Source organism: Schistocerca serialis, chromosome 6 (assembly GCF_023864345.2).
Source record: "Schistocerca serialis cubense isolate TAMUIC-IGC-003099 chromosome 6, iqSchSeri2.2, whole genome shotgun sequence".
NCBI classification, from domain to species: Eukaryota; Metazoa; Arthropoda; class Insecta; order Orthoptera; family Acrididae; genus Schistocerca; species Schistocerca serialis.
In genome coordinates this window covers 279,665,154-279,692,949 of record NC_064643.1, presented here as the reverse complement: position 1 = coordinate 279,692,949, position 27,796 = coordinate 279,665,154, and positions in this window count along the sequence as shown.

Here is a 27,796-nt window from a genome sequence, read left to right as displayed (position 1 = left end):
AGCTGCACTCACGGTTCGTTGCAGCTTCATCATATCTGCTACAGAGGACCGCAGCTCTCTCCCGGTCTCATATCCAGTTCGGTTGAGTGCGCGCCCGATGGAACGAGGAAGGTTGTAACCCAGGAATTAGGTAACTAGGTTTTCTTCCGTTAAGGGTCTTCATTGAGGAGGATCCATCCAATCCTATTTTCAGGCAGCTAAAGGACTGGAGGCGCTGGTTAAAAGACAAGTGACGGCTCTGCAGTCTCACTGACGAGATTTCAGCCAGATTGTAGACCCTTGATGGATTATAATGTTTTTTCAGTTGTTCATGAAAGTCAAAAACTCACGTAAATTATTTCTGTTTCTATACCAGTTTCAGTATCAACCATTTCCGACAGCAAAAGAAATGATAAAAAATTTAATGAGCATATGGCATTGTTAGCAGGGAGGCCCCATCCGGGGAAGTTCGGTCGCCGTGTGCAAGCCTTATTTCAGTCGACGCCACATTGGGCGACCTGCGCGTCGGTGTTGGGGATGAAATGATAATGAGGGCAACACAACACCCTGTTCACGAGCGGATAAAAGTCCCCAATCCGGCCAGGAATCGAACCCGGGCCCGCTTGCATTGGAGGCAAGCAGGTAACCACCCAGCTAAGCAGGTAGACAGCAAAACCAATGAAACTTGGTCTAACTCTGTGTCACCATACACGCCAGTCGCCTGCGCGCAGACAGAATAGGTCCTGTGCATTTTTGGCAAAGTGCTACAGGACTGCGAGCAGTAAAACACAAAAATTACCCCTCCAACCACCACTAGAGAAGCCTGTACTGATGGTCACGATGTGGCGACAATATTTCCAAATGTGTCCTGCTCGGTATGTGGCAACGGGCCATGTCCTTGAACTGAAAGATCATTCGATTGCGCAGCGTCAGACGGAACTCGAAGTCATAAAGAGGGCGGTTCATGTCCTCTTCTGTAGATCCAGATAAAGATTTCGCTTGTTCCTCACAAACCACTTTAGGCAAAAGCGGGGATAACACCTTAGATGAAGACACAGCCGATTAACTTTCCCATCCTTCTCCAATCCGAGATTTTTGTTGGTATCTAATGACATCGACTGGGGTGATCGGCTCACCACATGCTTATCACTTTATGAGACGTGGCTGGTTCACAACTAAAGAATGGGAGGAAGGTCGGTAGTTCGAAATAACGTCGTGGGTGCCTCTTGAATAAAATCTTATTCGCAATGATATTCACTGTATTAACATAATCAACAGGCGAATGTCCCCAGTGAATACTTAACTTCAAAATCGTCCCCAGAACGATGAAGAAGGTTTTTAATAATGTAATGTGCCAGTTACGGGTACTTTTCGCTACGGCTCGTGCGAGTCGTCTTTGGTTCGACAGTAGTGGGTGCAAGCCACCAGCCGCACTTGCGAACTGTAAAACACGATGAACTCTACAAGCTATTCAACACCATGTAGGCTTACAACACTACAGGATGACAGTCGAAATGTTAAGTATTCGTGGTGCTCAGTGCAGATGCTTGTGAAGTTTGATTTCCAAAAAATATATTCAAAAAATTCCTAAAAATGAAGTAAAACAAGTAATTTCCCCGGTTAATCAAAAGTGTTCGTAGTAAATGCACCTGTTTTACACTGAAACGCTGACACAGTGAGACCACAGTTCAGTCGTATAGAATCAACTGACGATATTTGTTAAGAGAAAAAGGTCGCCTTATCAGATAGTTGTAGGACAGAAAATCATATTTAACCGTTAATTCATTGATTCTTAAAAATTATTCTGAGTTCAAGGGAATTGACAACTGCCGTTCACTATGCTAAGGATAAAAATTAGTGATCTTGGTATTACAAACGTTTTTAACATATTTATGTTAATCAGTAGTGAGATAAAATTCCTGTCTATATTGAAAGCACTGAGTAAATGCTAAAGACATCTGAATGCTGTGTGGAAGACTATTACTCACGAAGAAAATGACTTTTCCGAGCAGCTCGCAAATTCATAAATACTGGAGAAGATTAGCTCTGTGATCCCAGTACACAATATCTACTATAAATTGTGTGTTGCACAGAGGAAAAGCAGCGTGAGTGCTGAACGTGGCACTTACTCAAAAAAGCAGTGAAAGAAGCGCCAGGCTGGGAATTACACCTCTAGAGATCTCTGCGACGAAACGACGCCCCTACTTTCACGAACGGTGAATACAAAATGTGTTACACCCGCCTGTTCCAACACTGCTCATCAGCGCCATCACTTGGAGAGAAAAAATCCTGAAATTCGACACGCGATAACCGAAAGTTTGTCCGCACCTTCTAAAGTGCAGGTTAACCCCGCAGAATTGTCTCCACATTTCCGAAAGGATGGACACCACGCATTCATATAATTGATTCGCCTCGATGGGCATCCATTCCACCTTCTTCAGTGGGGATGCACAATTAATTCTGATCTCCTGCGGGACTCCTTATGTAGTGAGCATGCAGGACATGGCCAGGGACTGTGGACAAGCCAAGCTCAGGTTCACAGCTCACGCCGACAGCCACCAAATGCCGCCGCCATTTTTGCTATGCCAGCAAGCGATATTCAGTTGACACTCAGAAATGCGATCGTCTCCAATATTTGCTTTTTTTTATTTTTTTGAACATATTCACCATTTTCGGGCTTAATTGAAGCACAAACACGTGAGATATCCGATTTAACGAAAGAATTGATGAGCCACTTTATGGTGCTTCATACTCTTAAGTTATAGAATTGTTTTAACTGTCTACTTCATTTTCATTGCTGTTTACCGCCCCCATTCAATTTTTGGTATTTTCATCGTGCATTTTAGCGTAATTAATATATCTGGCCCCAATTTTATTTAATTTGTTTGTATTTTTATCGACGTCCAGATATGGTCATCAACCATCTTACCTTTCAATAGTTTGGAATTTCGCTTCACGGTTGTGAACACCCAATATCAATATTTTACCATCCTGTGCGTAATTTTGCTAACATTGCTATCTCATGAAGTCGTACTAAGAGGAGAAATAAACCTTAATAACGAAAATCTGGGATTGTCATTTTTGGTAACATATAGGTAGGCCTGAACCCATACATTAATTTCTGTTAGTGATTACGTTTCCTTTAAGGGAGTGTATTGGAACTGACATTGACATCATTGTCTGATTACATAACTGTCCATACTGCTGCATTCTTCTGAGCTCCGCAAGAGTGAAATGGTATCTTCCTACCTTCCAGGTCGTAGGTTCAACACCAAATTCCTAAAACACTCATGGAGCATCCTTGTGCAACTGTGGTAGGAAGACAGATCAGAACCAGTCTCACACATGTTAGAAAGTTTATACAGCCTTCCGTGCATCACTTGCTAATACAGTAACGCATTTCGTTATCAGTCACAACAGTCAAATGGATTTTACTGCTAGAACAAGTGCTACCTAGCACCGTCCGTGCCCAGCGTATTCACTTGAAATTCGTTTCACTGTGCAATCAATCTAAAGAAATAATTTCTTCATAATGACTTTACTGTGTTCGAACATACAGAACATATACTGCACAAAAGAACAGGGATACATGACTTTGACTGCCTGCCATAGTCCACTGAACAATGACTGAGTTACAAAATGATACTAAAAGCTATCCTAGCATGGGATGCCTCAATGAAAGTTAACCAGTTTGGGGACTGCATAAAAAAAATGACGATTGAAAATGTATGCAAGATCCAGTTTACTGTCAACATTTACTTTCCCCCCCAAAAAAAAGAATGACATAATTTATGCAAAACACGTAATGAAAGAACTTATAGGTGGTTTCAGACCTCAATGGACAAGGATTCTGGGTGGCAAAAGTGAGACAAGTACTCTGGCTCTAAAAATGTGGATAACGCAATCTGAACTGATCTGACTCTGAGCAGACTTTGATCGACAATCTACAGAAGTCTATATTGGTGCAGCTGAGAACAAGGAAGTCGTACTAAGAGGAGAAATAAACCTTAATAACGAAAATCTAAGATTGTCATTTTTGGTAACATATAGGTAGGCCTGAACCCAAACATTAATTTCTGTGATTTGTACGCCCTGACAAGGCCGGAGCAGCAGTACGTTACCCTGTTGGCTTCGTGCAGCGATGTAAGTTGCAGCTGGCGAGATGTGTGCGGCGGGGGCGAGGCGTAAGGCGGCACCTGTGAATCGATCGCGGCTACGACACAAATGCAAACAACGATCTAGCGAACAGGCAGGCGGATCGCAATTTACTCTCCAATGGAGCCCAGAAATCACGGCAAACCACCTTGTGGGACACAACCAGTCACTGGTCACGCCAAGGACCGATTTGGCTCTCTTATACAACAGAGCGCACAAGTAAACCAAACGTCAAGACTGGTAAACCGAAAACTAATAAGTGTGCGCTCGGCAAACGAGTAGTCCGAGACATCTGAAGTCACACTCTGTACAGTAAGAACTTCACCACAGTCTCCCCAGTCTAACCACCAGAAAGTGAAGTCAGTATTAGTACAGGTCCCAAGTACCAACCACACATGCCAAAACTTCAACCAGAAGATACTTCCTCATCGAAGTCCAGAGCCCGAGTGCCTCGCACCTCTCCAGACAAAAAAAATTCCGTTTTTCTGCAAAGTGCACTAACGACACTGTCTTCACCCTGTCTTGTGCCAATCACAGTGCTTTAAAGGCGCTGAGTCTCCTCTCCTACATGACAGCACAAACTCATGTCATACCAGCACAAGAGTTATGAAACTTGCGTCTCTGAAAAAAAAAAATAGAAACCACCAATTACTAGTTTTTTTTTTTTTTTTTAATTTTCGAGGTGGGAGAAGATGTTTTTCTCCGAAGTTGCGTTGCCTCCCACGGCAACAAGCGAACGGATACAGTCTTAAAGATCTTTTTACTAAATCGCCAGTGCCTTGCAGCCTGTCAATCCTAGCTATGAGTTGTTATAAAGATTGTATCTGTAAACGTTTCTCAGATGCCAGAGTTTCTTATACGACCGAGGCGGCTGATGGAAGTGGGTCACAGGCCTATTTGCAGTATCAGCGAACACCAAAACTTGTGACTTTTTATTAGGCATGGCACTGCACACAATCCCCAGTTTATGACTCCACTGTATAGATGCATCCCATCAGTCTGTCGCCCCCAGCCCAGCCTTAGGCTGGAGCCAATGTAGCTATAGCAGCATTGTCCTGCTGGAGACCTCTCTCGGCTAGAGGGTGGTCTGTCTGCCCTGTGCTGCTGTGGGCCTGTCCGGCAAGATTCACTCAGGGATGGGCTCGCCACCACTTGCTTTCAACTTCCAACATGCCGTTTCTACTAACTAAGAACCACAAAAGTACCTCATGCTTTTAGCACCCTACCAGGCTCCATCTATGCTTGCTCAGGCCCTTAACTTTCTAGAGTCTCGCGTTGTGACACAATCTTTATGAAAAATAGGTGAGAGAGTAACTTATACTCTCTCAATACCTTCATATTTCACAAATTAGGTACACAACCAAATGATTTGACATCCTCAATCACTTACATAAAAAGAACAGAAATGTCCGTCAGGTGTCGAAAACAGAGAGGAAACAATCATTCATCCCTTGGTTGTTGGTGTTCTTTATCGGAATTTGAGAGTTTCGTTAAAGTATATGACTTCTGTGAGCATTCATCACTGTCCAATACGAATGTGTCTTCTGCAGTGACAACACATGGGAGTTTTTGAAGATTTTGTGGTGGAACAGGAAGATCACGAACAAGCTAGACAAGTATGACCCACATACATACACGGCATTAGGTCGGCCATTCCATAACTTCAATGTCCTAGCTTCGCAAGACGCCCACCACAAAAGCCTTGGCATTAGAAGGAATTCAGGGGCATCACCATATGCAGCAGCCACCACACGGTCCAACAGGATCTTTTTGGTACACTGCCTGGCGTTAAGTCGAAAATGGACAACGACAAGATCCATAAGGCTGTCAACAATGAAGCATCACAGAATCTAGGAAATTGTCGATTTCCTGGACAACATTGGCAGGTACCACTCACCACGGTCTCCAAATACGAACACAGCCATCACTCTGCATCAGAGGATACCTGGAATCGTCTCTGAATAGCACGTTTTTCTAGTGACGTAGTTGCCAGTTGACAGGCAGAACTGAAGGCGAGCTGAAACATGCTATTGTGTCTAGCGGGGTATTCGAACAGGACGTCTGAGTCGTAAGGTCCTTTCTCGTAACCTGCTCATTACTCTCTGATCGGACAGAGCCTCTCCAGTGGCATTCGGAGATCGTCTTCAAGTGCTTGGTGGTATCTGTACGACCCCGCAATACAGGGAGGCCCGATATCGGTTTCTAATTGAATTTGTAATACGTCGGCGTTAAACTTACCCTGAGTACTGACCTGTCTCCCTGTAGCGTTTCCACAACCTATGAAAGACACATGGAGAGGCACTGGCACCTTGCAGCAACACAACAGAAAGTTCATTCTTTTGGATCAGACAGACAGCCCTTGCAACTTTCAATGCCCTGAGATGTCGCATTTATTGTGCCTCGTTGGACACAATGTCCACAAATGACAACTTCCATCTCTTTACCTCATTTGAAAACACTAAGGCACCCATATGCACTTTTTTCTGGATGGTCTCCTGACACTGTAATACATAATACAACCGTAACTGTTTCCTACAATTAAAGCGAAAATCTCAAGTCACGCAATATGACCACATGTCAAAACAGATTAACACACCGGACGTTGATACAGATTTTTCCGTAATTCTTTTGAACGGTCTGTTTGAACATCATCTGGGGTCATAATGTAAGAAACTACATTGGAGAAACCAACGTTTCGATCACGGTTACAGTGGCCTTCTTCTGGGTCTACTGATGTGATGTTCCTGTGTGGAGTCGCTTATATTTTGTAATTGCTGTTCACTCGTTATTATAATTGGTCACTTGAGGCAGAAGAAGACGGAAATTTATTGTAATAAGTTGCTACGATGCAGGGAGTGTTGATCTGCTGATGCATATTACTTCTTCCACTGTGTGCTGTGATTGATAGTCATCGGTGAGTGATACAACGTGTGCTCCTGTTTTCCTCCTGCTGGATGTAGGCCACAAGGCGGCAGTTACTTGTGGGTACCGCTCACTTCACTTGTTTCTGGGGGGGTCTGTTGGACTCTGAGGGCTAGCAGCTAGGATGGGGCAAGCCTGTATTCAGCCTCTCCGTTCACGTTGTTAGGGTGTTTTTTAGGTTCTATGGCTTCTCTGATTTCGCATTTCGTCAGGACCAGCCTGTTAGCCAGTACACTGCTTTTGTTAAATTTGATTTCCTTGCTGCAGTCATGCTAATGTTCGACTACTGGATACCTGCTGTGCTGCCCCAAATGAAGATTGCCCTAATCTTCTCAAATGCGTGTTGCTATTGGACTGTCTCGCTCACCGACGTAAACTTCTCCATGCTGACCTTCCACCTCGTCCACCTGCAGTATGTAAGGCGTATGTCTTGTAGCGACGAGCGTTCACTGCTGTGATGTGGTATCCGGAAATTTTGTGGTAAGTATTTCTGCCAAAATCCACACATGAAACGTTCTTACAGAGGACCCAGGTGATCACATCAGGTTTTTAAAAGTTTTCCCCGGCTTTCTTTTGCCAGATGGGGTGATGGTTAGCAAGGGGCCTCGCTCAGGAAAAGACCTCTTCTAGCAGAGAATTGTAATGCTACTGCTAAGTCGCAAATGGGAAGGCAATGACCAGTTTTTAAATGAAATCATCGTTTGGTATTATTGGCCAGGAGACGCCATCTGGGTAGATTCGGCAGCCTGCTGCATGTCATTCTACATGGTGTACATTAATATCTGTGACGTGTAAAGTCCATTAGTCGTCTGTCATTTGTTTATTTCTTTCAAATAGTCTTTGTACGTTACTGACAGTACAGCTAGCCTTCTGCCGCCGAGCAGTGTGTCAGCAGCGCGCAAGTAGCAGCATTACAGCATTTACTACGCAATCTTGTATTTTAATAACCGTTTAAATTTTGTGTCGAATTGTTTGTGGTCTCTGTAGATTAGTTCAGACGTTCTTTGCACAACGGTATTTAGCATGGATAGGGACTGCGACTACTGTGTTCAGATGCGGGCTGAGTTGGCGTCCCTTCGCTCCCAGCTTCAGGCAGTGTTGGCTTTGGTCACACAGCTTGAGGCTGTTGCCAATGGGCATCACTGTGGGGGTCCGGACGGGTGGTTGTCGGGGACGGCCAGCTCATCCCACGCATCCCCCGATCGGACTACGGCTGTGGCTGCCCAGGATAATGCCCACATTGAGGCTGACCTCTGCCCTGTGGTAGAGTGGGAGGTCGTCTAGAGGTGTGGCAGGGGGCGAAAGACATTCTGGAGGGCTGAACGGAAGGCCTCTCCAGTTTGTATGACGAACCAGTTTCAGGCTCTATCTCTGGCTGATACTGATCTTTGGCCGGACATGGCTGCTTGCCTGTTCCAGAGGTTGCCCCTCAGTCTGCAAGATCCTGGCGGTCGCAGAGGGTGGGCTTACTGGTAGTTGGGAGCTCCAACGTCAGGTGCGTAATGGGGCCCCTTAGCGATACGGCTGCAAGGGAGGGGAAGAAAACCAATGTGCACTCTGTGTGCATACAGGGGGAGTCATTCCATATGTGGAAAGGGGCCTTACGGATGCCATGAAGGTAACAGGGTGCACCATCTGGAGGTTGTTGCTCATGTCGGCACCAATGATGTGTATCGCTATGGCTCAAAGGAAATCCTCTCTGGCTTCCGGCGGCTATCTGATTTGGTGAAGACTGCCAGTCTCGCTAGCGGGATGAAAGCAGTGCTCACCATCTGCAGCATCGTCGACAGAACTGACTGTGGACCTTTGGTACATAGCCGAGTGGAGGGTCTGAATCAGAGGCTGAGGCGGTTCTGCGATCGTGTGGGCTGCTGATTCCTCGACTTGCGCCATATGTGGGTGGGGTTTTGGCCTCCGCAAGATAGGTCAGGAGTACACTGCAGGCGGCTACACAGGTAGCAGGGGTTGTGTGGCGTGGACTGGGTGGTTTTTTAGGTTAGATGGCCTCGGGCAAGTACAGACAGGGCAACAGCCTCAAAGGGTGAGGGGCAAAGTCAGGACATGCGAGGACGAAGCCGCCGGTATTGTAATTGTAAACTGTCGAAGCTGCGTTGGTAAAGTACAAGAACTTCAAGCGCTGATAGAAAGCACCGAAGCTGAAATCGTTATAGGTATGGAAAGCTCGCTGAAGCCAGAGATAAATTCTGCAGAAATTTTTACAAAAGCAAAGACGGTGTCTAGAAAGGATAGATTGAATGCAACCAATGTTTGTCGCTGTTAGTAGTAGTTTATCCTGTGGTGAAATAAAACTGGATAGTTCTTGTGAATTATTATGGGTGGAGGTTATACTCAACAACCGAGCTAGGTTAATAATTGGCTCCTTTTACCGACCTCCCGACTCAGCAGCATTAGTGGCCGAACAACTGAGAGAAAATTTGCAATACATTTCACATAAATTTCCTCAGCATGTTTTAGTCTTAGGTGGAGATTTCAATTTAACAGATATAGACTGGGACACTCAGATGTTTAGGACGGGTGATAGGGACAGAACAACGAGTGACATTATACTGAGTGCACTGTCCGAAAATTACCTCGAGCAATTAAACAGAGAACCGACTCGTGGAGATAACATCTTGGATCTACTGATAACAAACAGACCCGAACTTGTCTACTCTGTAAGCGCAGAACAGGGAATCAGTGATCATAAGGCCGTTGCAGCATCCCTGAATATGGAAGTAAATAGGAATATAAAAAAAGGGAGGAAGGTTTATCTGTTTAGCAAGAGTAATAGGAGTCAGATTACAGACCACCTAACAGATCAAAACGAAAATTTCTGTTCCGAAATTGACAATGTTGAGTGTTATGCCGAGTAAAACTGTGAGGGACGGGAAAAACACACCGTGGTTCAACAACAAAGTTAGGAAACTACTGCGAAAGCAAAGAGAGCTTCACTCCAAGTTTAAACGCAGCCAAAACCTCTCAGACAAACAGAAGCTAAACGATGTCAAAGTTAGCGTAAGGAGGGCTATGCGTGAAGCGTTCAGTGAATTCGAAAGTAAAATTCTATGTACCGACTTGACAGAAAATTCTAGGAAGTTCTGGTCTTACGTTAAATCAGTAAGAGGATCGAAACAGCATATCCAGACGTTCTGGGATGATTATGGCATTGAAACAGAGGATGACACGCGAAAAGCTGAAATACTAAACACCTTTTTCCAAAGCTGTTTCACAGAGGAAGACCGCACCGCAGTTCCTTCTCTAAATCCTCGCACAAACGAAAAAATGGCTGACATCGAAATAAGTGTCCAAGGAATAGAAAAGCAACTGAAATCACTCAACAGAGGAAAGTCCATTGGACCTGATGGGATACCAATTCGATTCTACAAAGACCACGCGAAAGAACATGCCCCCCTTCTAACAGCCGTGTACCGCAAGTCTCTAGAGGAACGGAAGGTTCCAAATGATTGGAAAAGAGCACAGGTAGTCCCAGTTTTTATGAAGAGTTGTCGAGCAGACGCGCAAAACTATAGGCTTATATCTCTGACATCGATCTGTTGCAGAATTTTAGAACATGTTTTTTGCTCGCGTATCATGTCATTTCTGGAAACCCAGAATCTACTCTGTAGAAATCAACATGGATTCCGGAAAGAGCGATCTCGATAGACCCAACTCACTTTATTTGTTCATGAGACCCATAAAATATTAGATACAGGCTCCCAGGTAGATGCCATTTTCCTTGACTTCCGGAAGGCATTCGATACAGTTCCGCACTGTCGCCTGATAAACAAAGTAAGAGCCTACGGAATATCAGACCAGCAGTGTGGCTGGATTGAAGAGTTTTTAGCAAACAGAGCACAGCATGTGGTCCTCAATGGATAAACGTCTACATACGTTAAAGTATCCTCTGGCGTGCCACAGGAGAGTGTTATGGCACCATTGCTTTTCACAATATATATAAATTACCTAGTAGATAGTGTGGGAAGTTCCATGCGGTCTTTCGCGGATGATACTGTAGTATACATAGAAGTTGCAGCATTAGAATATTTCAGCGAAATGCAGGAAGATCTAGAGCGGACAGGCACTTGGAGCAGACAGTGGCAACTGACCCTTAACATAGATAAAGAGTAATGTATTGCGAATACATAGAAAGAAGGATCCTTTATTGTATGAATATATGGTAGCGGAACAAATACTGGTAGCAGTTACTTCTGTAAAATATCTGGGACTATGCGTGCGGAACGATTTGAAGTGGAATGATCATATAAAAATAATTGTTGGTAAGGCGGGTGCCAGGTTGAGATTCATTGGAAGAGTCCTTAGAAAATGTAGTCCATCATCAGTGTGGGATCCGTACCAGGTCGGGTTGACAGAGGAGGTAGAGAAGGTCCAAAGAAGAGCGGCTCGTTTCGTCACAGGGTTATTTGGTAACCGTGATAGGGTTACGGAGATGATTAGCAAACTCAAGTGGCAGACTCTGAAAGCGAGGCATTCTGCATCGCGGTCTAGCTTGCTGTCCAGGTTTCGAGGGGGTGCGTTTCTGGATGAGGTATCGAATATATTGCTTCCCCCTACTAATACCTCCCGAGGAGATCACGAATGTGACATTAGACGGATTCGAGCGCGCACGGAGGTTTTTCCGGCAGTCGTTCTTCCCGCGAACCATACGCGAGTGGAACAGGAAAGGAGGTAATGACAATGGCACGTAAAGTGCCCTCCGGCACACACCGTTGGGTGGCTTGCGGAGTATAAATGCAGATGTAGATGTAGATGTAGAACTTAAGGACGAGAGTAGCTATTTGTCGATGTATCGCCAGCAAATAACACTGCTTCATAAACCATGGACCATATGTAGAAACAGCTGCTATTGTATAGTACAGAAGGTAACTGAAAGAAATAGGAAATGTGACAAACTGAAATGACACTTCTATTCCGAGAATAAAAATTATACTGAAGTGAATATGGTCTATGATGGTCCTCCTGGACACTATAAAAGTTAGCACAGTGATCTTAAATGGGTGTGTGATCACCATTGACAGCAATGCATGCCCTCCAACATAGTCGTGCTGATCAGAAGGCTGGTAACAAGCTCTTGTGGTAGGGTGCTACATACCTCATTAGGGGGCAACAAGGACATCGCCCCACATTGAGGTTGCTTACATTATGGGCTGGTATGCACTCAGAGCAAACCTAATGATCTCCTTTGATTAGCAGGTCATTACCTTATTGTTCTGCTAAGAGGGTCCTCTTAGCAGAACAACAGGCTAATGACCTGTCACTCAAAAGGAGGAATCCTCTTAGCACAACAACAGGTTAATGACCTATCAGTCAAAGGAGAAGAATAGGATTTCCCCTGAGTGCATACCTGTCCCTGATGTAAGTAACCCACAATGTGGGGTGCACCCCTGCTTACCTCAACCTGCATGGTTGACAACTGCTGGATGGTTATTGGCGCCCATGGACAAACTACAATGCATGTTGAAAGGTGGCTACACTGAGCCACAGCGCCAGAGAGTTTTGTTTCGCCGCCTCCACTGGCATTGATTATTGAGAAGTAGCGGAGTGCAGTGCTGGTCGAGAACTCGTAGTAGTGAGTGTTTGCTGAGATGTCGTAGTGAAGAGTGCTTGTCGAGATGTGGCAGTAGTCAGTTCTTGTTGAGATGCGGTAGTAGCGAGTCGGTGTGGAGATATATTGTAATGATTAGAGTGCTTTTCGTCAATATATGAAGGTAAAAGAAAAAAAATTTTTCCTTTTCTTTTTATTATCTCAATGTCTTAAATAATGCGTCATTACAGGTTCAGTCAACAAAGCATCTGGCTTGTGTTCTTGTATTAGAGTGTAATTCTGCTTTCCTTACGCAATTATAGTATTTCTATTTTTTAATTACTTCAGTATAAATGATATTTAAAATTTCTTGTCTTATTGAAGAAGAACCGTGCCAGATGTGTACGTTGAATCACACTTCCACACACAGAACAGCTACACTTGTGCTTTGTTGGCTTCGTAGGTTTTATAGTTGCTGGGGACTTAATTAATTAATTGTGTTAACGAAAATTTTCATTTCATTCTTTGTTGTTGTTCTATGCAGTCGGATTGCGTAAAAATATTAATCAGGGCCAACCGTTTACGACACAGCGTAATCGGACATACAGCTACAAAAATTTAAAAAGAATTTGCATTTCATATTTATATAATTAAGCCCCCATGCAATGTCCCCAATGCATACACAATGTGCTCGATGGAATTTAAACTGGAGGACCGGGTAAGCCAGTCCATTTGAGGAATAGCCTCTCGTTCCAACAGCTCCCTCACATGTGCTGTTCAATGGGGTCATGCATTGTCCTCCATGAAAGACGTCGTCAGGCCGAATTCAACCATAAAAGAGACGCCCGTTTGGATGGTGTATAGCACTAATGTTGACAGGCAAGTGCACAATGTTCAATGGTTTGGACGTTAGTACGCCTATAGAGTAGCATGCTTCCTCGCAGCATAACACTGGACCACTGAAACTATCATGAACGACAATCTACAAGGTTGCATTACGTACCCCATATGACGACACCTGGTAACACGGTATGCACCCAGGATCAACGTCGAATCAGATCGATTTGGTGGTCCAGGTGCATGATGTGGGGAGACGTAATGTCAGCTGTGCTTACTCATGTCGAAGTCTTTGAGCATAGGACACTCAACAGTCAATGTTACTGTGACACTTGACTCAGTCCACGGAACAGTCATCAATCGCAGTGACTTCGATGAAATTTTGTCTTTGTTAAAGTGTCATTTCTGTTGATTTCATTGCGCATTTCCTTCTGTTCTATACGACACTGTAGTTGTTCTTTCTATGTATGGTTCAAATTTATCAAGGTATGTTACTTAGCAGTGGTATATCACGCAATAGCTACTTTCGCCCTTAAGTTTCGCGGACCATTGATGTCATTTTGCCGACTTCCTCGTCGATGATGATGATGATGATGATGATGATGGTGCGAAATGGGAACTAATTGCTCACCCACGTCAATGTGATCTGCTCATGCAGAATGCAAGTGAAGGCTATGGTTAATTAGCAAGCGCTATCTCTGCCTCTCTCTGCGTTCTGTCTCAGTTGTAGCAGAACTTTGTTAAAAGTATGGGACTTTGATTTCGGAAGCGAACGTTTTTGGAGGTACGTAGGAGTGAAGTTTTGTTCTATAATCCTTAGCAACATGCTAGGAATTTTCGAGAGGGAGAAACAATCATTTTTGCCAGGATATAAATTTTGTAGCGATGTTACGGTATGGAATTTTGTGCATTTTCTGTAAGAAGTGTGATTTTAAAAGACTGGTTTAAAATATAATGATACCTCACTGTAGGGATGGGATGGCCCTAAGGGAAACACATGGAAGGTGCCCGCGCAGTTTGTGGCGTCCTGTCACGTGCTGCTCTGCCACTCCCCCCGGAGGTTCGAGTCCTCCTCCCTCGTGGGTGGGTGTGTTGTTCTTAGCATAAATTAGTTTAACTTAGTTTAAGTAGTGTGTAAGTCTACGGACTGATGACCTATGCAGTTTGTTCCTTAGGAATTCACACACATTTGAACATTTGAAGGTGGACCCACATATTTCATCATTTGTCGCTTCGTATAGCACATAATCATTACAATTTAAAACTTATTAAAATAATAGGAGTACTCACCAAAATTTGAACAGGTTCAGTTCATTAGAAACCAACTTCAACAATTGTACCATTAAGAGCAGGGTATGAAAATGAGACGTACACAGTTCCCAAAAACCATAAAATTCACACTAACTGGGCCTGGCTGCAAGCAAGTTCGACAAATAATTTTATCAACCAAATGAATTACAATAACTGCCATTAAATGTACTAACAATTTTCAAGCTCAGGTAACCGTTACACAACTGGACAACATTCATCCAAATACAGGAATGATCACAAGAAACGACACTGACTGTAGCTGATGGAAGGCTGCTTAGCAAAGCGTAACACTTAATAAAAAATGCATAAGCAATAAAATACACAGTCCCTCAAAACAGACAAACTGGAAAGGTATAAAATTTAAATCCAAATGCCGATCCGTATATTCCAAAGCAACAACCTTTAATAAATATACAGTTGCTCAAAATTCGCGGTAAGTTGGAAGTACATGCAACTGATATGTGCTTCCAACTGCTACACATCAGCAGTAACTTTGACACAAGCTTTAATAAATACACAATTGCCCAAAATTCAGAGTACGCTGTGAGCAACAGCAGACGGCTAATCACAACCAACAAGGAAAGAGCAGCCAAATTTCACAAGTGTTATAGCTAATGATTGTGGGTCTAGGTAAGATTCGGCAGTTTATATTGATAAGTAATACTTCTTTTACACGGTGAGAAGTAGTAATAAGAGTGCAAAGCTTAAACGAATAGTTACAGGAGTCTAATCAGAGAGAACCTCAGCCTTGGCAAACATTCCTTAACCTCCTGAGCGCTTTAAACTGAGCAAATAGATTCATATACTGGTTCCTGCTTAAACGGCGACACTCCGCCGTGGCAGACATCAAACGATCACTTTACATAACTTGAGCCACCACAACGCGACTGGTAGGTGTGGCAGACTGCCGGTCAACCTAGACGCCGGGAGACGGCGGAAGTCCCGCAGCGCCAAAAAGCTAACACGCCCCTGCTTCGGGCCAAGGGAACAGAAACGCGTTGTTTTCCGCCAAAGCTACTCTGATAACACACATCAAAAGGGAAGAGTAATTTGCAACTATAAGGCTTCACACAAGGAATAAAAAAATGTGAAATAATGGAAAAAGCGGGTGCCAATAAGTTAAAATTTAACACTCCTTAAAATTACTACTATTCAGAAACGAAATCAACAGCGCCTGCAGATGCAATAACTGAAGCATAAACCTGTACCAAGATTGCCTTGCCTGCCACGCAGATTATATTGCAATTGACATAACAGGGAATACACTTACATTTACACGACATATGGCCAGGAACACAAACTGCAGTTAGTAACATTGACCGATGATCAAGGAGCTCAATCACTCATAGGCGGGTTAATGCAACAATTACAATTCCACATAACACGGATACACATGGCCTTAGAATACCAAGTACTGAAATAAGAAAGCAACATTTAACTTCACTGTGCAGTCGGGGTGTTACTGCCTCCAAACCATACAGGCGATCGTCGAGGTCCCATATACTTTAACCTTACAGATTAAGCCGTGAACTTTGCAACCACGTTGCACACACCGCCCGCCGCTACCAGTCCTTAAGCGAGCCGGCCAGGCTTGCTCCCAACCGATTTAATCTTATGTGGCTTCTCGAGACCCGCGCCAAGCAGTCAGAGTCCCCCAAAAGGCACAAGCTTTCCAGCCACGTCCCCTTTATCCAATTGCTCTCCAGGCGCCGCCAAACCAACACACACACCTCGACCAAAGACCTTAGGTCGCGACACACGATCGAATCGATATCAACAAACTTAGTAGTTACTGACATCAGTGGAAAGCCATTACGCCAAGATTACAGCCGCCACTCCTTGTATAACTTTTGATTTCTTCTTCACCACGCTCTTAGATCACACTGATCTGTTGTACTTACTATAATAAAACTTCATTCACCACTCTACATTAGCAAAATTTGAAATATATCACAACTAAATTCCATTATTAATAACGCTACACTTATCGACTAACTTACTGCAATACTGCTTCTGCAGTACATCTTGTTATCTTAACAAATTAACGACAGAACGGTACACAAAGCATAGTTGATTTCATTTCCAAGCCTTACAGACTAAGGATCAGAGAAAATTATCGTTAAACGTAGTAGATAGGACTTGAAACTAGTCTGTCTTTCACTGTGTCCCATGAACCCATCATCTTCAGCTAATTATTAAATGCACTCAGTACCACAACAATATTTTTCTGGGGTAAGTTAGGATGAATGTACACACATCCGTGAGCCCCTCACTCATTACTGTCGTTTTATAACGGCTCGACAATGGTGGCTTTCCGACCCATGTTCATAAAATGTACATGGTTTTACTTGTGTACTTGATTTCTTACTGTTAACTGAATGAAACTTTCCTACTCAAACAAATTTGCACACAATGGTCAGAAACAGTCCGAAATGTTTGTAAGGCTGTTTTAGGGAAGGTTGTACAGATAAACAAATATTAAGAAAAGGAATCGATACGTTGCGCTGTTTAAGAATTATTTAGCACTGAAGTTAGCCACTCGCGTAGCGATCACAAATTGAAACAACCTGTTAGAGACGATGTCGCGAAACATGTTCTTCGTTTGATTTCTTCAAACAGAACGAATGTAGCTTTTGCTCACTTAGTTTAAATTAATCATTTCCGAAAAAGGCACCTTTCAACTGGTAATGAGCATTTCAAGAAGTCTTAATTCACGGACCAACACATGTTTGTGCGTTAACGCATTTTAGCACTTGTAAGGGCTTGAATTTTCGCCACAACGACATGATTGGAAAACCCCAATGTTAAATAGCTCAGCAACGGCGATTGTCTGTTCTTTCGCACATGTCCAGAAGAGCAGACACCACGCGGAATTCACAGCTGTGATACATATTATCAAAATTGAAGGTATAGGGGGGAGGGAGTTTATTTACTCATTTATTTAGATATTAACATTACAGAGCGACCGTCGGTCGTTTTCTGCTGAAAATTAGTAACAAGTTTCAGAGCCAAACTCATCATCTTTTTCTACAGTTTCTCTAATGTTGTTATTTTTTACATAATTACAATGTTAATTATAAAACATGTGACACATAAAATACATTTTTGGAATGGAAATATTTTTTTACTATATTCTTAAGTAGAAATAATAGAACAAGGGGAACATTTAGATACTAAAATTGGTCATATTACCTAACTATTTCAAGTGGGAGGGATTCGGTAAACATTTCGAGCCTGTCACGTCTGCATTACATATTCTATTCTACCATGGATACTACGGTACATAAGTATCTTCTGAGATTAACTCTATGCAGTTTATGTATGAGGTTTACTAGCACTGTTTGTTGCTGTATTACTTCCTCCGTTTGGCGGCGCAATAAGCGGGAGAGGAGCCTCGGAAGGGTGACCTCGAGCCTCGTCTGCCCGAAAGGTTGGTTGGTTTGTTGGTTGACTGGTTTCGGGGAGGGCACCAAGCAGCGAGGTCATCGGTCCCAACGTATTATGGAAGGATGAGGAACGAAGTCGGCCTTGCCCTTTGAAAGGAACCATCCCGGCACTATCCTGAAGCGATTTAGGGAAGTCACGGGAAATCCACATCAGGATAGCCGGACGCGGGTTTGAATCGTCGCCATCCTGAATGCGAGTTCAGTGTGCTAGCCACTGCGCCACCCCGCTCGGTCCCAGACAGGCACTTCTTATTTATGTTGTGTGTTCGTGTTCGTGTAGTTAAGTCTTATGATACAATATGTGTATGGTTATACAGTTTCCGTTTTGCACGGTTGACATGTTAGACAATTAAATGTTAGAAAATAATATTGCTGCAGTCTTGTGATTTGCTTCTATTAAGTATCCGTATCTGTATCTGGTCATACTGATGTGTTCATGCCATCAACTGTTTCCGTGTCAGTTTTTGAATCTTTATTCATGTTATGATTTAGCGTTTGTGTCTGGTCGTGATATTGTATATGGTCGTTGCTAATTCCTGTGCAACGCTCGTGGTATTTAATCAGCGATCCGTTTGTGTTCCATTTATCTGGATCTCTTAAAGCTTGTCCTATGTCTTCCATTTCTGTCAACGGTCTTACGTGTGACTGTCTGTGTGTGTGTGTGTGTGTGTGTGTGTGTGTGTGGGCGTGTGCGAGTCGAATTTTAGTATTATTGTTCGGCGGATCCAGGTTCCCCACTGTCACATGCATGCTAAGGACAAAGAGGTGAAGAAACGCACGCTAAAGCCCATGGTTCGTCAGGAACTGTGCCACATCACGAATTGGATCAACATTTCTGATTTTGAAACGTTCGCGGATGTTCAGGAAGAAGGAGAGGGCCCGACGACCTTTCTCAGATGTTTTTCATCCCTTTTGTCATGTCTCAAACTTTCAAAGCTTAAATTGGTGTTTTTCTGTAATATACTCCTTTGTTATCTCATGTAACTAGTCCAATCTTGAGCCAGTATGCTGCTTTTCTGTGTCTAATCGTTGTGTCAATGGGGTATGTTGAAGTACAGCTCATAGGTCTTGTACAGACGTGGTGCCAAATGCAGCTGACATTCTGAGCAGCACACACACCTCATTGTTCACGTCTCACAGTGATTTTGTTCGGCGTGCGTGACAGTCGATAAGCCCAGGCACTTTCTGTGAAACACATAATAGACTCAAAGAGGGCGTATGGTACATTCGCAGTGTCTGCAGTGGTAGTCTGTAGTGAGTTGGGTTTAGAGTGACAAGTTCGTGCATCAGTCTTGTTGCTTTTTCAATTGTAAGTCTTACGTGCTCTTTGAATGTTAATCGTTCGACGATGTATATTTCTATCTTATTGTTGTTTTTGTCTGTGTGGTTCAAATGGCTCTGAGCACTATGGGACTTAACATCGGAGGTCATCAGTCCCCCAGAATTTAGAACTACTTAAACCAAACTAACCTAAGGACATCACACACATCTGTGCCCGAGGCAGGATTCGAGCTTGCTACCGTAGCAGTCGCGCGGTTCCGGACTGAAGCGCCTAGAACCGCTGGGCCACCGCGGCCGGCTTTGTCTGTATGCTGGTGTCGTTCAGTCTATTGGTGCGGTTTCCTTACAGTCCCCTTTTGACCACTAAATATACCGTCTTGTTTGCCGCAGTCACGCACTTGTTATGGCTGCACCAGTTGCTTATTTTTACCAGGAGTTCTGTAGCCTTACTTTCAAGTTGTGCTATAGAGTTTGCAGTTATTACTAGTAGCAAGTCGTCAGCACAGGTTACTTAGTATACCCTTAACGCTATGATCATCGTCCAGATTGCTTTGGAGTGGTTCTATGGAAATAGCCCAGAACATTGACCCGGGTATGGAGTCTTGTGCGGATCCTTTAGTTATTTTCTTGACAACCTATTGTTTTCCTGTTTGTCATTTATCCACCCTTTATTTGTGAGAGTCGAGGATGCTACTGTATGGGAGCGTTGATATCTGCATCACTCATATCCTTGCGAACAAGACAGGCGACCAGAGATTCTTGAAGTTGCCGACAATGGTTCAAATGGCTCTGAGCACTATGGGACTTAGCATCTGAGGTCATCAGTCCCTTCGAACGTGGAACTACTTAAACCTACCTAACCTAAGGACCTGACACACATCCATGCCCGAGGCAGGATTCGAACCTGCGACCGTAGCGGTCGCGCGGTTCCGGACTGAAGCGCCTACAACTGCACGGCCACCGCGCCCGGCTGACGGCAATGTCCGTTGCTTTTGTTACTGGATATTTTGTTGCGTGTCCTGTATAATTTCCAGCAGACGGATACTGCAACGTGTTTTGAGCGACTGGGTAAAAAGCAATACGAAAGTGGACTAAGGGCGAAGGGCCTCTTGTGCAACTGTAGTCGTTTACAGAGAAGCCCGTCCTGTAACTTAGTGAAAATGTTCAAGAAGAAGGAGGTTCTGTTAGTCTCTGAGTCCCGATTCTCTGAGTTTTTGGTAATTACTACGTTCGCCGTTTTCCACATGGCAGAGGGAGAGAAGGGAAAGGAAAAGAAAGGGAAGTGGAAGAAGCGATGAGATCAGTTGAATCGGGACTTCTTCCGGAATCAGCGGTGACAAATGAATATGTGTGCCATACCGGGACTCGAATTGGTAATCTTCTGCTTACTAAGAGTAGTGTTAACCAAGGAGCTGTCCGGACAAATTGCTTCTCGCAAATGCGTGGACTGTCTCGCCGCGCTCTCCAGCCAACTCGCATTCTCATCTAGGGCCATTTATCCGCAGTGTGTCTATTCTATCGCACGTGTCTGATGAGCAAGGATTCCACAGCCTTAACTGAGGACGGCTAATATCGTTCAGACTTATCCGAAAGAACAGACACTACGCATTCATACAATTGATTCGCCTCGCTGGGTAATGAATCCACATCTTTCAGTGCTAATCCTGATTACAGCTCGACCTCAAGCGGGAATTTAAAAACTGGCGAGTATGGAGAACACGGACGGGGACTGCAGACAAGTGACACTGGGTGGGAATGTGAGTCAGCCGTGGAGCGTGCCGAGACATTCTATGCATTTTCAATCAAGCAATGTGTCTGGAGGGCGCAGTGGTTAACGCAGCTGCCTAGTAGGCAGGAGATCCCCGTTTAGAGTCCCGGCCTGACAGATTTTCACTGGTTGCCACTAATTTCACACAAAGTCCTGAAGCATCTGATAGCATCAGTCCTTTACCTTTCCTTTTCTTTCACCCTCCCACAAAATCGTCAACTTACATAACAGGCAGTATATGATACCCCATATTGTCATATCAAGGTATTGTATAGAATGCCTACCACTTTTTGCCCAGATGTTTAGCTTTTTTCTTTTATTTCGTTCTTTTTCAAGGAAATGTATAAAACAATGAGCTGTGTGTCGCTCGTGTTCCCGCCATTATGTGCTTTACACTCTGTTTCTAACGTACTTACGCCTCATTACGTTAATTTAAATTACTGGTGTCACTGAGTAGCTGCTTCGCCTGACCGTGAGCAGCGTTAACAGCGCCTATCGATATATCCCCTCTCGCAGTATCTTTGCTCGACTGCTGTTACTTCCCGCTCGTTGTCTGTGTTAAGTTAGTTGGTCGCAGTTCGGAATGCAGTACGGGTTGCGAGTTCTGGCTGCCAGTCAGTTGGAACGTGTCTGGAGCGCAGTCCGGACCTGCCAGTCGGAGAGTTGCAGTGCGGCACTAGTGCAGTCGGGTTGGATCAGCAGCGAGGTCTGGGTCGACATGGCTCACCCGACTATTGCCGCCACACATCACTTGAGCCGGGCCACCGTCTTGGTGGATCGCCGGTAGGTCGTCCTACTGGACGACGCGTTTTCGGTTGGGGCTTGTTTCGGGGAGGAGACCAGACAGCGGGGTCATCAGTCTCATCGGATTAGGAAGGACAAGGAAGGAAGTCGGCCATGCCCTTTCAAAGGAACCATTCCGGCATTTGCCTGGAGCGATTTAGGGAAATCACGGAAACCTAAATCAGGATGGCCGGACGCCGGATTAAACCGTCGTCCTCCCGAATGCGAGTCCAGTGTGCTAGCCACTGCGCCACCTCTCTCGGTACGCGGTTTGGCTCGCCGATCGTTCATGAGTCGGCTCTGTGTGTGTGCATTGACTCCCGATTTGTCTTCGAGTGTGCTTAGTGACCGCTGGGTATCGTTCAGGTCTTCGTGCAAGTGTTTGTCAGGTTGTGTGTGTAGCTGGCGTAATTTCCTTTGACAAGTTATTTTAACTGTTGGCATACTGGCTCTGAGAGGTCAGTTGTCTCATCGGGCGACGTGTAACTGGTTCTCTGAGAGCGACTGATCCCTTTCAATTACTATCTTGTGGAACTTGGGTTGGTCCTTTCCTGGTGCAGGGAATGCGTTTAGGCAGTGGGCGTGTTTCCTGTGCATGGTTCGGTCCAAGTCAGTATTTCCGCCGTCGTGTGTCTGGAAGTGAGTCGGAGACGCGCCAGCAGCGCAGTCGCGACGGAGATGCAGTCGCGGACGGAGCAGCAGGCAGTCGGTCGGTTGGTGCGGACCAGGGAGAACATCTCCGTGCGGTGCAGTCGTCTGGGTCCGCTGCCGGGCCCTGCGCAGTGTCGCAGCGCCTGTGGAGCTGTCCGATCGCTACGATCTTCGTGGTTTACCGACCCAGGACGTCAAAGTTGAGTGGCGCCTCGTCTATGCATATTGTGGTTCGTTTCGGTGGTTTGCTGTTGTGGAGGTTTTCCTGTGAGCAACACCGAGTGTTTCTACATGTTTGATTGTGGATGATTACGTCCGTAACATTTTGTGTTTGAGTTCTCATGTACCGATTGGTGGCAAGCAAGTCCTTTTGTCGGTCGGTCCGTGGCTGAGCTCCCATGGATCAAGTGTACGAGGTGTGGCTAGAAAAAAACCGGACTAGTACTGGTGAAACAATAAAACGAATGCAATAAGGCTGAAAGTCGCGTGGCCTGTCACGTGACTCTCGCTCCGCCTACTGCTCGAGTTTCATCTGCCTCCTGCACTCAGTCTGCCCGTGGCGTCTGTTTTAAGTAGTTGACGTTTTGTCTGTGCGTCGGAAAATGTTGAGTGTACAGAAACGACAGCGTGTCACCAGTACTAGTCCGGTTTTTTTTCTAGCCACACCTCGTAGTTGGGCTCACCACCTGTCTCGCCCAAGTGAAAGAGGGCAGGCGGACCTCCCTGGAGGCTTCTGAGTGCCACCGATGTTTAATTATCTGTTATCGGCTACTTTAAATTCAAGGCTTAAGGTTATTTCTTTATTTTCCTAAAAATTTTGCAAAATTAATTTTTAATTTTATCTTTCAAGCTTAAACAATGCGGCCTTCTGCCTTTAAAAGCTTATGGTAATATATGCTAAAATTATGAAATTTGATTGTGGCCCTGCCATTTGTATTGCACTTTGCATATGTTTGCTGTATTTCTTTAAATTATTTTATTGCTATCTTAATTGCATTTTTATCTTGCTCATTTGTTAAGATTTCTTGTTTGGAGGCCTTCAGCCGTGAAAGAGTTGCATTCGGTAAAGGTCCGGCTAGGTGCCGCTTTGGTTGTAAAGGTTATTAAATTACAGTAAATTACAGTTATTAAATTACAGTAAATGAAACTAACCTCAACCTTTGGCCCTTTTCACACTCCTATTACCTGTTCTGCCCAGCTGGTTTATCGGGCGTTTCGAAGACCTGTATACTTCAGAAAATGGGAAATGGTCACTGGCGCAGCATAAAATTACAGTGAAGTAAAGTACCCAAAGCATAAATTTGCGTATTTAATGAAATTGAATTAAAATATGAAAATGATCGCAAACTTGTGCTCCTAAAAACTGGCTTAGGCTAAAGTGGATGTGTTTCACAACTTTTTTTTTTTTAATTATAGGTATTCAATAAAATTTGAAGCCAACGACTTTGCCTCACACCGGTTCCCGTCAGATTACCGAAGTGAAGCGCGGTCGGACTGGGCTAGCACTTGGACGGGTGATTATTCAGTCTGCCGAGGGCTGTTGACAAGCGTCGTGCACTCATCCCCTGTGAGGCAAACTGAGGAGCTACGTCAGTGACAAGCAGCGTCTCCGGTCACGTAAACTGACAAACGGCAAGGAGAGAACATTGTCTACTGACCACATGACCCTCCATATCCAAATCGAATGACGCCTGTGGGCTGAGGAAGATACGGCGACCGGTCGGTACCGTTGGGCCTTTAAGACCTCTTCCGGCGGAGTTTAGTTTTCTTACAAAGAAACTGAAAAATAGTTTTCTAAAATTTATTACAAATGCATAACTGAATCTATAAATTTCTTTGTACTTCACAGCTATAGGCATGCCATGAAATGCTGGAGTTCACAGTTCACCTGTAACATTTACATTATCAATCCTTCATACAGCCTCGAAATAAATCAACACCGCCGGCCGGAGTGGCCGAGTGGTTCTAGCCGCTACAGTCTGGAACCGCGCAACCGCTACGGTTGCAGATTCGAATCCTGTCTCGGGCATGGATGTGTGCGATGTCCTTAGATTAGTTAGGTTTAAGTAGCTCTAAGTTCTAGGGGACTGATGACTTCAGAAATTAAGTTCCATAGTGCTCAGAGCCATTTGAATCAACACTCAATAGCACTGGGTGATATGAAATCATTCTGTGCAGTGGTGGTGCTCTCGTAGACTCATGCAGAGACAAACTTACCTCATATGCTGAGAAAAAAATATCATTTTTGTGCTAGATGAATGCAATGCTACTTACCAGTAGTTGCATCCATTACTGAAAAGGAAGATCACGACAGTGGGGGGAAAGGAACAGATAGGATTGCTGAATTGTCAGCGTCTGTATTCTGGGTGCGCGTAATCAATAACCATAAATTGAAGTTTACTAACGTAAGCGAGATGGGAGCTCCAATCTAACGCTATGTTTTCATATGGCCAAAAATAAAAGATTTACAACGTATGACAACTTATTGCCAAAATTATAGTCTAGAGAACTCTTACAATGATTAAAATTACGAAAAAACATTCAAAGACACATTCACAACGAGCTTGAGAAAATATATTGAATAAACAGCGGAAGCAATAATGTTAATGTGAGCTAGCAGACGTGTCAAAGAGCAAATCGGATATTGAGCAGTCAAACATTCAAGAAAACCAATGAAACTAGATTCTATTAATTGATTGTTCCATCGGTTCTTTGTAGAATATTTTTACGATTATGAAAAATGTAACACAGGCCTCTGGCATAGTATTGTACAGAACTTTTTATTTTACGAACTGGTTTTCGGTTGTACCATCATCATCAGGTACCCACACGAAAAAAAAAAAAAAATCGCAACACCAAGAAGGAATTGTACTAACACTCACGAACAGCGTTACAGGGAGTGTTTGCCAACTGAATAACCCTCACCCGCATTCCGCTATTGTAAACCAACATGCTCTAGAGAGTGCCGACATGTCGCCTTGGCCTCCTTGGTCACTAGACCTGTATCCAAACCAATCATAGGACGATAACTCAAGCATCATCCACAAGAACCACCAACTATCCCTGTATCAACTTACCATGTGCTGCAGGCAGGGAACTCCATCCCACAACCTGACATCCGGCACTTGTACAACACACTGCTCTCACGTTGGCATGCTTACGTTCAACAGTCTGGCGGTTACATCCCTTATTACTGTACCAACATTCCACATTTTCCATTACTTGTCTCGTGCCAAAATTACCTGTGATCTTGTAACATTAATCACTTAAATACGTTATCTAGACAAATGTATTCCCAAAATTTTGTTACTCTGCATTAATTATCTTATGGGTTTGCGACCTTTTTATGTCAGTCTTCTTAAATTACACAGTACCGCAGCTGGTTTCCAAAGCTCAATTATTAGTATTAATTTGGGACTAAACTAGGAATAAATTTCTCCGAAAATACGAGGTTACGTAATGTGTCACATATTTTATCAAACGTAATTACTTTTGCATCGGATTTTCTTCAGTTAATTTAACTAGGAAATGTGATCTTTAACATAACATGAATTAAGGATGGAGATTCTGTTTAATTGCACATTCTTCTGCACGTTCATCACTTACAGGCTGTAGCTTTATGGACGTAGCTCCACAACAGCGTATTTCTGTCCTGAGATTATCTGGAAACTTTACAACGATTCGGTATCCCCCACTTTGTTACGAGGTTGCTTTCCTCCACGCAAGATACTGTGTGCCATTCCTAGTATACAGGGTGTTACAAAAAGGTACGGCCAAACTTTCAGGAAATAGTCCTCACACACAAAGAAAGAAAATATGTTATGTGGACATGTGTCCGGAAACGCTTACTTTCCATGTTAGAGCTCATTTTATTACTTCTCTTCAAATCACATTAATCATGGAATGGAAACACACAGCAACAGAACGTACCAGCGTGACTTCTAACACTTTGTTACAGGAAATGTTCAAAATGTCCTCCGTTAGCGAGGATACATGCATCCACCCTCCGTCGCATGGAATCCCTGATGCGCTGATGCAGCCCTGGAGAATGGCGTATTGTATCACAGCCGTCCACAATACGAGCACGAAGAGTCTCTACTTTCGGTACCGGGGTTGCATAGACTAGAGATTTCAAATACCCCCATAAATGAAAATCAAGAGCGTTGAGGTCAGGAGAGCGTGGAGGCCATGGAATTGGTCCGCTTCTACCAAATCCATCGGTCACCGAATCTGTTGTTGAGAAGCGTACGAACACTTCGACTGAAATGTGCATGAGCTCCATCGTGCATAATCCACATGTTGTGTCGTACTTGTAAAGGCACATGTTCTAGCAGCACAGGTAGAGTATTCCGTATGAAATCATGATAACGTGCTCCATTGAGCGTAGGTGGAAGAACCTGGGGCCCAATCAAGACATCACCAACAATGCCTGCCCAAACGTTCACAGAAAATCTGTGTTGATGACGTGATTCCACAATTGCGTGCGGATTCTCGTCATCCCACACACGCTGATTGTGAAAATTTACAATTTGATCACATTGGAATGAAGCCTCATCCGTAAAGAGAACATTTGCACTGAAATGAGGATTGACACATTGTTGGATGAACCATTCGCAGAAGTGTACCCGTGGAGGCCAATCAGCTGCTGATAGTGCCTGCACACGCTGTACATGGTACGGAAACAACTGGTTCTCCCGTAGCACTCTCCATACAGTCACGTGGTCAACGTTATATTGTACAGCAGCAACTTCTCTGACGCTGACATTGGGGTTATCGTCAACTGCATGAAGAATTTCCTCGTCCGTTGCATGTGTCCTTGTCGTTCTAGGTCTTCCCCAGTCGCGGGTCATAGGCTGGAATGTTCCGTGCTCCCTAAGACGCCGATCAATTGCTTCGAACGTCTTCCTGTCAGGACACCTTCGTTCTGGAAATCTGTCTCGATACAAACGTACCGCGGCACGGCTATTGCCCCGTGCTAATCCATACACCAAATGGGCATCTGCCAACTGCGCATTTGTAAACATTGCACTGACTGCAAAACCACGTTCGTGATAAACACTAACCTGTTGGTGCTACGTACTGATGTGCTTGATGCTAGTACTGTAGAGCAATGAGTCGCAT